A 14640-nucleotide genomic window follows, 5' to 3' on the forward strand; every position below is an offset into this window, starting at 1 on the left:
AAAGAAAACCATAAAAGCAAGTCAACCATATTGACAAGGGGGTCATTCATGGTAACGAAAGTGAGAGTGTTGCCCAACGGTGCTTTAAAAATGACAAATGAAAAGGCAAATGTGTGGATATGATTATCAAAGTCTGGCACAATCAGAAGATGTGGCGAATGTTTAATTGTGTTGTTTGTGCTTGACATGTTTTGAAGATTGGAATGACGAAGGCATTTTATTCTTCTATCTAAACACTTTATCCTTCGTTAACCCTTTGAGCATTATTGTTTTTTTTTCATACCCCTCGTTCGGAATCAGTAGCAAAGATTAGAAAACACAAGCATGGAAGATAAAGTAAAAGAAAAAGAAAAAGGAAAAGAAAACAACAAAACAACAAAACAACAAAAGAGAAAGGAGAAAGGAGAAATGAGAAAACAGAAAGAAAAGAAAAAGAAAAGAAAATAATAAATAAGTGAAAAGGAAAACAAAAAAGGAATTGGGAACTACGTTTGACCTGATTCCTCAAAGAGGATACGTAGGCGCTTCACGGATCGGTCATAGTGTAACAAAATAAAAAATCCCCATGCAAGAAACTGGGGCAGAAGTTATGTTTGATGTAAAGAAATATGGTTCCGAAGGTTGTAAATTTTGAACCCAAATTGATTCGTTTTGAGCCGCTAATACCCTTTCTTTCTAGCCCTATCCAAAATCCCACGTTACGGTCCAAAGAAAGACCTTTTGACCAGTCTTCGAAAGATGCCAAGTCATGCGAATGGAAGTCGAGAATAACACTCTGATCCCCGGCAGAAAAGTAATAAAATGAGAGAGTCTTATCGGTGAAAACCTTCACGGGCACCTTGATGCGGCTATAAGTTGAGAGAAAAACCAAATGAGAGAGGCTTGATAGTGAAAACCCTTCGGGCACTACAAATCGAATAAAGATTAAGAATCAGATAGGAAAGCACCAGACGAAGATTGTGAAAGGCGATTAACGACGGAGGATAGGCCACGTGTACATGTCATGGCCAATAGAGTTGGTATCCACATCTGATAGGTTTTACTTTGTTGTTTTTCTTTTTAGGGGTCATCTCTTTCTTTTGTCTTTTACTCCGTTCCTCTTACCTTTGTCATTTCCTCTTCTTGAGTCTCTTTGGTCAGAACAAGTGAGAAATGATTTCAAAATTTGCCATCAGCTTTCCAATTATGCAAGACGAGATCTGACTAGTACATCAAAGTGGTATAAGTCAGGAAAGAACAAGCGCAATGAGCCGGTAATAGTCAACATGCTTTGAGGTTCGTGCAAAATACCCAAGATTGGTCCATATCAATTCATGGACAATGCAACAAAAGGAGGGCCAGGGTGATTGAACCAATGGTATATTCAATGATAAGATTGACAAAAGGGTGGACCAGTGTCAAGAAGGATATCCCCTGCATAAATCGAAGGTTATAAGGCCAAGGCTAGTGGAACAATCAAGAAATAACAGCGCGAAGAGCGATAGACATAATTTGGAAATTCATAGGAGACTCAAAGGTCGGGGAAATGCCAGTTCATGAACAGTACCACAAAGAAGATATTGGGTCCGGACGGGAAAAAGGTATTTCAGTAACACAGACGATGGAGAAAGTGGTTAATCAATAAACATGCAAAATCTTCAAGTGAGATCGGCTATCATAGAAAATACATGGGGTCAGATAAGAAGACTGGGAAAATGGTTGAGAGGTTTGTGAATAAGGAATCATCAAGAAGGTCGGAAGGTATCAGCCAAGTTTCAAGATGGTCAGTCAACGCATAGCATGAAAGAAAAAAAAGGGGGAAACTATCCCCAGCAGGAGTATCACAACCAACCACCACGTTTTAAACTGACCAAATTCTTTCTTTGATTTGAAATAGGGGCAGAAAATGTTATTGATGATGGAAAGGTATGATCTAACGAAAGTTATCAAACTGGGGCAGAAAAATTTTCCTGAAGTCAGGTACCCACTTGAGGAGGAAGGAAGATAACACAAGTTTTAAGGGAGGTAGTCTTTGAAGGAGGAAGATAACATATTTTGAAAAAAAAACTATTGTTATCCCCAGTAGTTTGCAGAGGAATGAAACACCAGTTTTGAGGAAAGTAGTTTTGAAGAAGGAAGACAATACAAGTTTTGAGGGAAGCAGTTCTGAAGAAAGATAATTCAAGTTAGAAGGAAAATGGTTCAGGAGGCAAGGGGGAACAATGGCAATACGAATGCAGTTCTAAGTTGTTGTTGAAGTTAGGAGCCCGCCTGAAGAGAGGAATGGCGTTTTATTTTCTAAGTTGTTGTTGAAGTCAGGAACCCGCCTGAAGAGAGGAATGTCGTTTTATTTTCTAAGTTGTTGTTGAAGTCAGGAGCCCGCCTGAAGAGAGGAATGACGTTTTATTTTCGAAGTTGTTGTTGAAGTCAGGAGTCCGCCTGAAGAGAGGAATGGCGTTTTATTTTGTTATTGAAGTCAGGAGCCCGCCTGAAGAGAGGAATGGTGTTTTATTTTCTAAGTTGTTGTTGAAATCAAGAGCCTGCCTAAAGAGAGGAATGACGTTTTATTTTGTTGTTGAAGTCAGGAGCCCGCCTGAAGAGAGGAATGGCATTTTATTTTCTAAGTTATTGTTGAAGTCAGGAGCCCGCCTGAAGAGAGGAATGACGTTTTATTTTCGAAGTCGTTGTTGAAGTCAGGAGCCCGCCTGAAGAGAGGAATGTCGTTTTATTTTGTTGTTGAAGTCAGGAGCCCGCCTGGAGAATGAAGGTATTATCTTTTTAAGTCACAGTAGAAGTCAGGAGCCCGCCCAGAGAGCGGAGGGTTACAACAAAAACCCCCAGCATAAACTCAAGTGTAGAAGTCAAAAGAGAGGCAACAATGGTCAAAAAAAGATAATTCGCGTGTCGAAGGAGAAACAATTTGAATTTCACAAGAAAGAAAAAAACATCAGGGGAAACATAAGCCAACAAGAAAGCAGGGAAACAAGAGAAAGTTTGAAGATCTAGATAAGATTTTGTAATTCCTAAGTTTAGTTTAGATTCTTGTTTTCTTTTAGCATGGTGTAATAAGGAGGTCAATAAACAGATAACAGCAGCAACAATAGCAGTGACAACAAAACCACAGCTTCATGATAGTCCCAGCTACCGAAACTTCCCGAACTACATTGACCTGATTCCCTTTTAGCCAGGGATATGTAGGAAACCTTTGAAGCAGAGGTTCGGTCAAATCTTTCAAAGATGTTTCAAACAGAGTAACCAAACGGGCAAAAATCGCTCATATCCGCTCACTTTATCTTTGCACGAAAACTCTTCGTGTTTCCGGACAAAGAGGGGCAGCTGTGAGCACGAGATTTTTGCCCTATGAGAACTACTCCCAAAAATTCAAAATAAAATAATTTTCCTTTGTGTGCAATTTGGAGAATTCTCGTGGCATTTTTTGGATTTTTGTCTATGAATGTTTATTCTATTTTAATTAATAAAAAATACAAAAATATATGTGTTGCATTTGCATTTACAATTTAGGATTAAATAAATAGCAATTTGTTTCACGAAAATCGAAAAATAATAACGTACTTCGCAATTTTAGGGTTTAATGTCAAATTGTGTGATTATCTTTGTATTTAATTTTGTGTGATAATTATTATTAAGGGTTAATTAGTATTTTCTAAGTTAATTTTGAATTTTGGTAATTAGGAATCAAAAAGAAAATAAAAGAAAAAGAAGAAACATGAGAAGAAGAGTTAAATCGGACTGGGCTAGTTTTAAAAGAAAGGTTCAGGCCCAATGTCACACCCCAACCCAGGCCCAAACCGGCTGGTCTCAGAGACGGCCAAAATGAAATCGTTATCTGACGCCCAATCTGGCCGTTGATATGACTTGATCCAACGGTCCAGATCACCCCTCCCATAACCCGTTTTGACCCATTCCCCGTACCCGTTCCTATACCCACCCCGACCCCGTTGCTACTAAACGACCCCGTTTGGCTTAAGGGAATTAATCTGGACCGTGGGTTCCCATCATCCAACGACCCAGATTAATCAACTTGTTTTCAATATATCAAAACACCCAAACCCCTTTCACCCGCCTCATTTTCACTCTTTCGTCTCTTTTAGAGACGAACCAAATGAACCAACCAAACCCTAGCCTCCCTCATACCCCTTCGCCTGAAAGTCGGCGGCAACGATGCCGGTGACCACGAAATTCACACCCCTGAACCTTCTAACCACCCTCAACACAAATCCCTACCCCTTTAACCTCGAATCATCCCGGTTTGTTTCGAATCTTCAATCGAAGATTCGAGAAAAACCCTAAACCTACCCAACCAATCCCAAGTTCACACCCCAGCTCCACCTGACCTCCCTCGTTCCCAAACCACCCCTACTTTGGCTCGAATCTTGCTAGAACTGGTCGAATTTTAAATCTAATGAAGAACCCTAGAGAGCCAAAACCTGGAACCTGTCCGAGTAAAAGGGAAATTTGAGGTTTTAGCCGACTTTAGCCGAGTGTTCTCAGTCGAGAACACTCGATTAAGGTCCGTTTTGGCTTCAAAGTTTCAAGAAGAAGTTCAGACTGAAATAGATTGGGTTTGGTCTGAAGTTTCGAGGTATTTCTTTTGTTTGCCTTTTTCTTTTGTTGTTGTTTTATTTCTGACTGATTAGTTCGTCATTTAGGTCAATTAATCCTCCTCCTCTTTCAGACCTTTTTCTGGTCCAATTTTTCTCATCTTAGTCGATTGGCATATGTTGAATCAATTAAATGGTCTCGTCGATTGACCCGTTCATGTCTGTAGTTCAGTTGTTCTCCTCAAGTTATTGGATGTTGTTTTACCTTCTGACCTTTGTATTTTCAGCCTCAGGGCTCATAGCTAGTATACTTGTTGTTCCAGCATTTTGTTCGAGGTTAATTTAGAGTTGTATTTGTTCCCAATATAGATAGCTTACTCTCATGCATATGTATGAATCCGTTTCTTGACCTTAATAGTCCAGTCTGACTATTGTCCTGAATCATTGAACCCCCATCTTGGTTGAAATATTGTTGGATTTTATTTGAGTTCAATTGATGATTAAGTTTAATGATTCGAATCTATTTGTTTGTTCTGTTAAGTTTGTTCTGGAATGAATCTAACCTTGTTGAATTGTCCTAATTGGAAGTTAGTTTCATGTATCTAATTAGCCAATTGATAGGCTTAAATTGGCTATAGTTGAGGTGTCATACATGTTCAAAGTGATTGGACTAGGACAGTAAATCACAGTAATTTCAGGGGTAATTTGGGGTTTTAAAAGTTTGGCAAATGGCCTTGCTAGTAGGTTGTCAGTAAAGTACTTAATTAACCATTAATCTAATAAGTTAGTGGGAAACAAAATATAATGGTATGGGGAGTCTTAAAAGGGATTGATTAAAATATGTTGCCCATACTTGCTTGAACATTAAATAAGGAAAAGACAAGGGATAATGGAAAAAAACATACTCTAGTGGGGTACTAAAGAAGATCATGGGCAGAATTAGTTTGAAAAAATTCTGCCTGAGTGCTCTGGAGAGCTGGCAAGGTCAGTGTTTGGGTATAAGTGGAGGGACTTAGGACAGAGTTGAAGGGGGATTGAAAAAGCAATCTAAAAAGAGAGAGTTAAAGAGTTCAAAGTTTGAATACGAAAACAGAGTGTTGAGAGTTTGAGGATCAGTTTTCTAAAAAAAAGCTTTTAAAGCTGAATTCTTCCACACTTTGAAACCTCAAGAGTTTTGAGAGAGTGCTTTAGACAATCAGCTCACACTGTTATATTGGTTTTAAGAGCAGAAACAGTTGAAATCTCTCTGTTTCTGTTCTGTACTTGGATGTCCAGGGCACTTGAAGGTATTTGGTGATTTATTTGAGGGTTGCTGGGTATTATCTGATTGCTGAAAGGTGTTATATGACTGTCTAGTCTAATTTCTAGTAGATTCAGTGTTTTGGTTAAGCTTCTTACTTCTTGTGCATTTTGAGTGTGGTTTGGTCTTGAACTTGGCTCTATTTGTTGTTGTTGGTTGTCAACCTGCTGATGTTACTATTATCTCCTGTAGCTGACCTCCTTTCCTTCTTACCCGTATTTCAACTTCCAGGTACACAGCTGTAACTTTGGCATTTGTAAGCTGAAAACATGAAGTTTGAATATACGCGAAGAGTTGAAATTCCGCTTTGGTTTCTAAATGATTTGTGTATTTAAATTCTTCAGTCACTGGTGATAGGTAGATCCCTGTTAGTATGTAGTAAGTGGACTGAAATGGAGTTGTATGAGAGATTTTTTTTAATATAGTTCATACTAAAACATGTTAGCATCTGGTAACTGATTCCCGTAGTTAAAAATGAGCTTGTTGGACTGTTAAATTAATCTGGACTGTGACTGTTAGATTACTGGATTGTTGGATTATGTTCGACTAGTTCTGAATATCAATTTTTATGCCAATTGCTAATTCAGGAAAGTACTACATCAATTGAAAGGAAAAGGAAAGTGTAAAAATGTAAATAGTATTGGAATTTGGTTAAAGCATTGACTGTAGGCATTAGCTATAGTTAGTTTAGTGTGTTTGTTCAGTTTAAACACTTAAAGCTAGAAAATAGCTGGAGTTAGCATTCTATTTTTGGAACCTGTGATATTGTGCTTGCATTAATGGCCATTGTTCAAATTGGTAATAGCAGTCATGTAAATGTCGAACTACATGTTAGTATGGCAGTGGCATAAGACGTTGGCTGATCCATTAGTTAAAAAATAGAGTTGGAGTATCAATTGCATGTTTTGGAAATACAAAGTCATTCTGCGAGTTGCTTACCTGCTTTCAGTGCATTATTAATTCATTTTAATTATAATAGGTAATAAATTAGTGAATTGGTATTAAACTAGGGGCTTAGAAACTTCATTCAGGATCGTTTAAGTTAATATGAGCAGTCTGGGCTACACCGTTGCCCAATTGTATGGATCATTCAAATTTGGTAACAAGCCCACCTCCCTTTAGGCCACTAATATGCTTGCTATCCCAATGCTTTGATCAAAGGCCCCAAAAATTGGGCATTTTCTTTAACACACAGGTTTTTAAATATAGTAGTTCATGAATTAACTAAGTTTTTTTTTATTATTTAGAGACAATAAAACTAAATAGAAAATCGTAGTTTACTTTAGGTTTTCCTTTAATAATAAAACGAGACGAGCCTCGCCAAATAAAAAATACAAAGATCGCGGGGTCCTCATTAAATGTATATATTAAAATACTCAGATTTCGGGACGGGCTGTTTAGCAAATTTCACGGTTTTCCCCAAAATAATAACGTCCTAGCCACTTTAGGCGCGCTTTTAATAATTTACTTTCTTAAACTCGGGTGCACATTTATGTAACCCAAATCCAAATCTCAACAGAGTCAAAATGTTTCAATAACCACGGGTGCGTTTATGTAACGTGGTTCAAGATGTGTTTTCACGACGTTGCAATTCTCGTTAAAAATAATAATAATAAAAGCAGTAAAAGTAAAATTTGCACACAGGTTCAACATGTATAAAAATTAGATAAATAAGCCGAATATGACAGTTGAGCGACCGTGCTAGAACCACGGAACTCGGGAATGCCTAACACCTTCTCCCGGGTTAACAAAATTCATTATCCGGATTTCTGGTTCGCGGACTGTAATACAGAGTTATTCTTTTCCTCGTTTCAGGATTAAACCGGTGACTTGGGACACCATAAATTTCCCAAGTGACGACTTTGAATTAAATAAACAAATCCCGTTTCGATTGTCCTTTAATTGGAAAAACTCCCTTTACGCCCCCATCCGGGCGCATGTAAAAAGGAAGTGTGACAGTACCTCCATCTCCAAGATCCTTGAGGAGATTCTCAAAGGAACTAGGCAGGTCTGTGTACACCTTTGGGTTTTTCTCGCCTGTTTCAGGCCATTTGGTTAGACTTCGAGTAAGATCCTTCTTATTTTCATCTTAAATTCATGGATTCCTAAGCCTATGATCCCGTCTCTGTTCTACTTTCAAAAACCATAATTTGGGGTCTCCGATCATTTCGGATCTGTACAGATATGAGACGAATCGAACCTATCTCACCTATTTATATGAAAGTTTTATGGTTTTTCAATTGATTCTCCGTTTTTCCTAAAAACTAGGGTTTACTGAAAATTATCTTCTCTAAAAGCTTTCCGATTTTGAATGTTTAATCTTTTGTTCTTACGTGCTTCTGATCGGTTTATGTTGAGTTTGCCTTAACCTAGTCGATTTACTCTAAAGCCCTAATTTTCCCATATTGTGATTCGATTCTGAGTTCTTCATGTTACTTGTGCAATGTTTCATTCTGTGTTTGATTCACATGCTTCCCTTAGTCAGATTCAGTGTTTTTGACTTTTTACCCTAGTTCATCTTTATTAGGGTTTCTGGTTCAACTTCTCGATTGATTTCTGTGTGTTTATGAAATTGTATTTTAGCCTATTTTTCTATTTGTGGAAACCTATATTCTTCCCCCCTTTAATCAGTACTATTTCAAATTTCTGATTTACTGATTTGCTCTGTCAAACTTATGTGCTGATTTTTGATTGTTTCCCTTATTTACGACCTTAATTAGTTTTCTTACCTTATGTGATTAGTTGTGATACTTACTGATCCTTCAAGATTGTTTCATTAACTGAACTCCTGTCTATTTACCTCTAATTGCTTACTTGATTTTCTTTCCTTAAATGTATCCTGCCATTGATTTGTGTGCAATTGATTTTGTGGCTTCCTTAATTGTTGAATGATTGATCTCCTTTACCTTATTCTTCTTTGCTCCTAAACACTATATATACTCTCCTCTATTCTCACTTCTAAGACATGAACATTGGTTCACAAACACATTTTCACTCTAAAAATCCCTCTGTTCTTCTCTGCTACTTGTGATATTCATTAGTCTTGCCAGCTGTAAGCCAAGGCTATATATTGCACAACATCTGCTTTACATATTGTGTTCTCTTTCCCTAACCGGTATGTCCCTGATTAAATTTTAGAACCCAAACCCTATATGTTTCATTACTGCCTTAGTTCATCAGTTATGAGTTCCATTCTTGTTCCTGTTTACTATCTTGCCCAGCATGCCTAACAATGTCTTGTTCAATATATGATTAGCATGTCTAAATTATACTTGCATGTCTACTGCTTTATCAAGCATGTCTAGATCTCATCTTGTTCAGTGTGTGATTAGCGTGTCTACACTATGAATACTTGTGTGACATTTGCCTAGCCTGTTCATTTAAGTTCTTGCCTATTCTACTTTGCTAATGAGATCATGCTAAGTTATCTAGTCTCTCCAGGGTAAGTCTAATTTTTTTCTTGATCCTGTCAAGTGTTTATGTGTTTACAATATGGCTTTACTGTAATCCTTGCTCTATGTCTCAATCACCTACCTTATAGCTGTAGAACCCTTGAGATTTTTGTGCATCCTGTTGTTTATGTGCTCCATTATACATTGATGTGTATTCTATGCGTCTATTTGCCAAGTGTTCTGAATCTGGTTGTTCCGTGGTTTGTGTTGGGTGATTTCAAAAAGTATTTTAATACCTTTCTCAAACATGTTTATTTTCAGAAAACCTTTTCACTCCTAGAGTCACTTCTATCTGTTTTCTTATCAAAAACTTATCAAAACTATGTCAAGCACTCTCACTTTACTCTTAAGTCAATAGGTTCTGCCCTCTAGTATGTGTACTGCTTAGAGATCCTGGAGATCTATCTGAACTTTGCATATCAGGGCTGGCTCTTCCACACTGCACATAATCAGTCTCTATTTGAGAAAAGTCTGAGTATAAGCACTGCCCGAGATCCTTGAGGTCCTTAGGTAAATCTGATACACCTAGACACAAATGTGGCAATGAAATCTTGGGCATTTGAGACTACTAAAGGCCTGATACCTCAGGTTTGCTTTGGGCCTGCATCAGGCTCCCTATAGTTTAATCTATATCGTATTTATGTAATTTATTCAATCTTGGTCTGAAATAATATGGGGAACTGCAAAAGAAGAATCATTAGATGGGCTGAGGAATCTATTTCTGGAGGATGGGGACATGGACTGTAGTGCAATAATTGAGGATGAGGAGGAGGAAGAAGAAGGCCTCACTATTAAGATTGTAGAGAAGGGAGCTGTTCTCAGGAACTGGACTGCCACACCATCCCGGGCCCGCCGAGTCCCTGGGTAGCTTGGCAGATTTTATTTCTATAGCCATTCTAGGCATCTAAGATTTTCAGTAATTTTGTTTTAAATACTCACTTGTTTCAAAATAAATGCTCGATTCATCGAGCCATACTTGTTTGGATGTTTTAAGTCTTAATCAAATGCATTACTCTTTATTATTCATTATTATCTTCCACATTTTTCTTTCTACAGCGTTATTATTACTTTTTCTGATGAACCGGTGACTGTGACATGTAATGAGGCAACGCAATATGAGGATAGTGATTCGATGAAGAAGATGAGATAGCTGAGGAAGTACTCAGGGAGGTTGAAAACTTTAAGAATAAGCCCAAGTCCAACCTGGACGAAACTGAAGCAATAAATTTTGGGGACACTGAGGTCGTCAAGGAGACTCGCATCAACATTCACTTATCGCTGACAGAGAAAAAGGAGTACATTCATTTCTTAACGTAGTATGAGGATATTTTTGCATGGTCATATGATGACATGACCGATTTGAGCACGTCCATAGTGGTTACAAGTTGCCTACCACTCCCATGTGTCCGTCGGTGAAGCAGAAACTTAGAAAATTCAAACCAGATATGAGTCTAAAAATCAAGGAGGAAGTTAGTAAGCAGATCAAAGCCAAAGTCCTCAGGGTGGTTGAGTACCCAACCTGGTTAGCCAACATTGTGTCAGTTCCGAAGAAAGATGGGAAAGTTAAAGTTTGTGTTGACTACCGAGACTTAAATAGAGCAAGTCCCAAGGATGACTTTCCAATGCCAAATATAAACATCCTGATCGACAATTGCGCCAAGCATAAACTCCAATCCTTTGTAGATTGCTTCGCGGGTTATCACCAGATCTGGATGGATGAAGAAGACGAAGAGAAAACAACTTTTATTACGCCATGGGGGGTATACTACTAAAAGATGATGTCATTTGGTCTAAAAAATGCTGGGGCTACTTAAATGAGAGCCATGACAACCATCTTCCATGATATGGTACATAAAGAAATAGAGGTGTATGTGGATGACGTCATTATCAAATCCAAGAGGGTCGCGGATTACATAGCAGACTTGAGAAGGTTCTTTGACAGGTTAAGAAGGTACAACTTGAAACTGAACCTCGCAAAGTGTGCATTCAGGGTTCCCGCAGGAAAGTTACTGGGATTCATTGTTAGTCATCGAGGGAGCGAGCTGGACCCATCTAAAGTTAAGGCTATTCAGGAGTTACCGCCTCCTAGGAGCAAAAAAGACGTGATGAGCTTCCTAGGACGTCTCAACTATATCAGTCGCTTCATAGCACAGTCCACAGTCATATGTGAACCCATTTTCAAGATGTTGAGGAAAGATGCTGAAACAAGCTGGACCAAGGATTGTCAGAAAGCTTTCGACAAAATCAAGGAGTACCTGTCCACACCACCGGTTTTGGTCTCGCCAGATCTAGGAGGACCTTTGCTACTCTATCTATCTGTATTAGATGGAGCCTTCAGATGTGTTTTGGGACAATATGACGAGACAGGGAGAAAGGAGCAAGTCATATACTACCTAAGTAAGAAATTCATGCCTTATGAAGCACGATACTCTCTGTTGGAACGCATTTGCTGTGCTTTGACCTGGATGGCCCAGAAGTTGAGGCATTACTTTTGTGGCTATACCACATACCTCATATCTAGGATGGACCCTTTGAAGTACATATTTCAGAAACTCATGCCAACTGGGAAGTTAGCCAAGTGGCAGATACTGTTGAGTTAGTTCGATATCGTCTACGTAACTCAAAAAGCAGTCAAAGGATAATCATTGGCAAACCATCTTGCCGAAAATCCTGTGGGAGGAGAATACGAACCCCTAAAAACATATTTTCCTGATGAAGAGGTGTCATTCGTAGGAAAGGACATTACCGAAGCATACGGCGATTGGAGGATGTTCTTTGATGGAGCTGCAAATTTCAAAGGAGTGGGCATTGGGCGGTTTTGGTATCAGAAACAGGCCAACATTATCCGATATCTGCTAAACTCAGATTTTTGTGCACCAACAACATGGCAGAGTATGAAGCCTGCATACTAGGGCTCAGCATGGCAATCCACATGAATATTTAGGAGCTGCTGGTAATAGGTGATTCAAATTTGCTTGTGCACCAGGTACAAGGAGAGTGGGACACCGAGAATTTCAAGATATTACCATATCTACACCATGTGACAGGAATTGAGAAAGAGGTTCACAAAGATAGAGTTTCGGCATGTGCCTAGAATTCAGAATGAGTTTGCCGATGCATTGGCCACCTTGTCATCTATGATACAACATCTAGACAAGAATTTCATTGATTCCATCCCAGTAAGAATTCATAATCAACCGGCGTATTGTGCCCACGTTGAAGAAGAAACAGATGGAAAACCTTGGTTCCATGACATCAAAGAGTATTTTGCAAAAGGAGAATATCCGAAGCATGCGAACCACACTCAGAAATGGAAACTTCGGAGATTTACCAATCACTTTTTCCACAACAGAGGAAACTTGTATAGAAGAACTCCTAATTTGGGATTGATAAGATGTGTTGACGCAAAAGAGGCTTCTAAGCTACTTGAGGAGATATACATGTTGGGGCCTGTGGCCCACAAATGAATGGTTTTGCCCTGGCCAAGAAGATACTTAGGGCCGGTTCCTTGTGGATGACTATGGAGACAGATTGCGTCAAGTATATCCGCAAATGCTACCAATGTCAAGTGCATGCCGATATGATGAGGGTACCGCCGAATGAGCTCAATGCAACAAGCTCACCTTGGCCATTTTGCACCTGGGGAATGGATGTCATTGGTCCTATCGAGCCCACTACTTCAAACGGGCACAGGTTTATTCTAGTAGCCATTGATTACTTCACAAAATAGGTAGAGGTTGTATCTTACAAAGCTATAACCAAGAAAGTCGTCGCAAACTTTGTCAAAGAACGTATTGTTTGCCAATTTGGAGTCCCTGAGTCCATTGTTACTGATAATGCCACCAATCTCAATAGCAATCTGATGAAATCCATGAGTGAGACTTTCAAAATCAAGCATAAGAATTCCACAGCCTATAGACCTCAGATGAATGGAGTCATAGAAGCCGCCAACAAAAACATCAAGAAGATACTAAGGAAGATGGTAGAAAACCACAAGCAATGACATGGGAAACTACCCTTTGCTTTGTTGGGATACCGCACTACAGTTCGCACATCAATCGGGGAAACTCCCTACATGCTGGTTTATGGTACCGAAACTGTCATCCCAGCCGAGGTAGAGGTTCCTTCTTTAAGGATTATACAAGAAGACGATCTCAGCGATACAGAATGGATAAAGAGCCGCTATAAGCAATTGGACCTTATAGATGGAAAAAGGATGAACGCAATATGTCACGATCAGCTTTACCAGAATAGAATGTCCAGAGCTTTCAACAAAAGGGTCAAACCAAGACAGTATTCACTAGGACAACTGGTACTGAAGAAGATCTTACCACATCAAGATGAAGCCAAAAAGAAATTCTCTCCCAACTAGCAAGGTCCTTATATGGTTCACAGAGTGCTAACAAGAGGAGCGCTCATACTTGCAGAAATGGATGGAGAAGTCTGGCCAAAACCAATCAACTCAGACGCTGTCAAGAGATACTATGCTTAGACTATTTATATTTCTTCATATGATGTAATTGAACTACGCTTGACCTGATTCCCGCTTATGAGGGAATATGTAGGAAGCCTTGTGGTTCGGTCATATCATAATAAAATTTTTGTTTCACCCAGAATCAGAAACTGGGGTATAATTTTGAGAAGGACCCTCAAAATTTCGAAGCAAGTCCAACCGGCGCCATTACATGCCAGAAAATTAGAAATTGGTTAAGAAACTGGGGTAGAATTTTGAGAAGGATTCTCAAAATTCCGAAGAAGGATTAGCGAGTTCGTTGCTCGCAAACAACCGAAGGATCATCCACCAAACTGGGGCAGAATTTTGAGGAGGACCATCAAAATTCTAACACGAGAAAGCTGCAATGTCTTTGAAATATGTTACAGTCACTAGTTCATCTAAAATTACTTGATATTTCAATATGTTTCCAAAATAACTCTATTTTTATCAATAATCGCACATTTTCGAAAAATCTATTTCCGTAATAGCTAGGTGTTACCCAGGGAAACTTAAACAAGGCATCCAGCATGAAGAAACAAAGCCAGCAGATGAAGGTACAAACCAACCTCCCCTTACAAAACTTACAATTTTTCTTTGAACGCAGACACATCTGATGTAGCAATAGCATTCGCAAATATATACACGCGGCAAAATCACTATCAATCGAGCCACCAAATACCGAATATATCCCCAGCTAAGAAATATTCTACCATTATTTGCTATTCCATCTGTATAGGACTAAGCCCTGTCCCACACCTTACATGAGGCTAAGCCTTGCCTCCATATTTGCATAAGGCTAAGCACCGCCTTCCATCTGCATAGGACTAAGCCATGTCCCGTATCTTGCATGAG

Source organism: Nicotiana tabacum, chromosome 10 (genome assembly GCF_000715075.1).
Source record: "Nicotiana tabacum cultivar K326 chromosome 10, ASM71507v2, whole genome shotgun sequence".
Lineage (NCBI taxonomy): Eukaryota > Viridiplantae > Streptophyta > Magnoliopsida > Solanales > Solanaceae > Nicotiana > Nicotiana tabacum.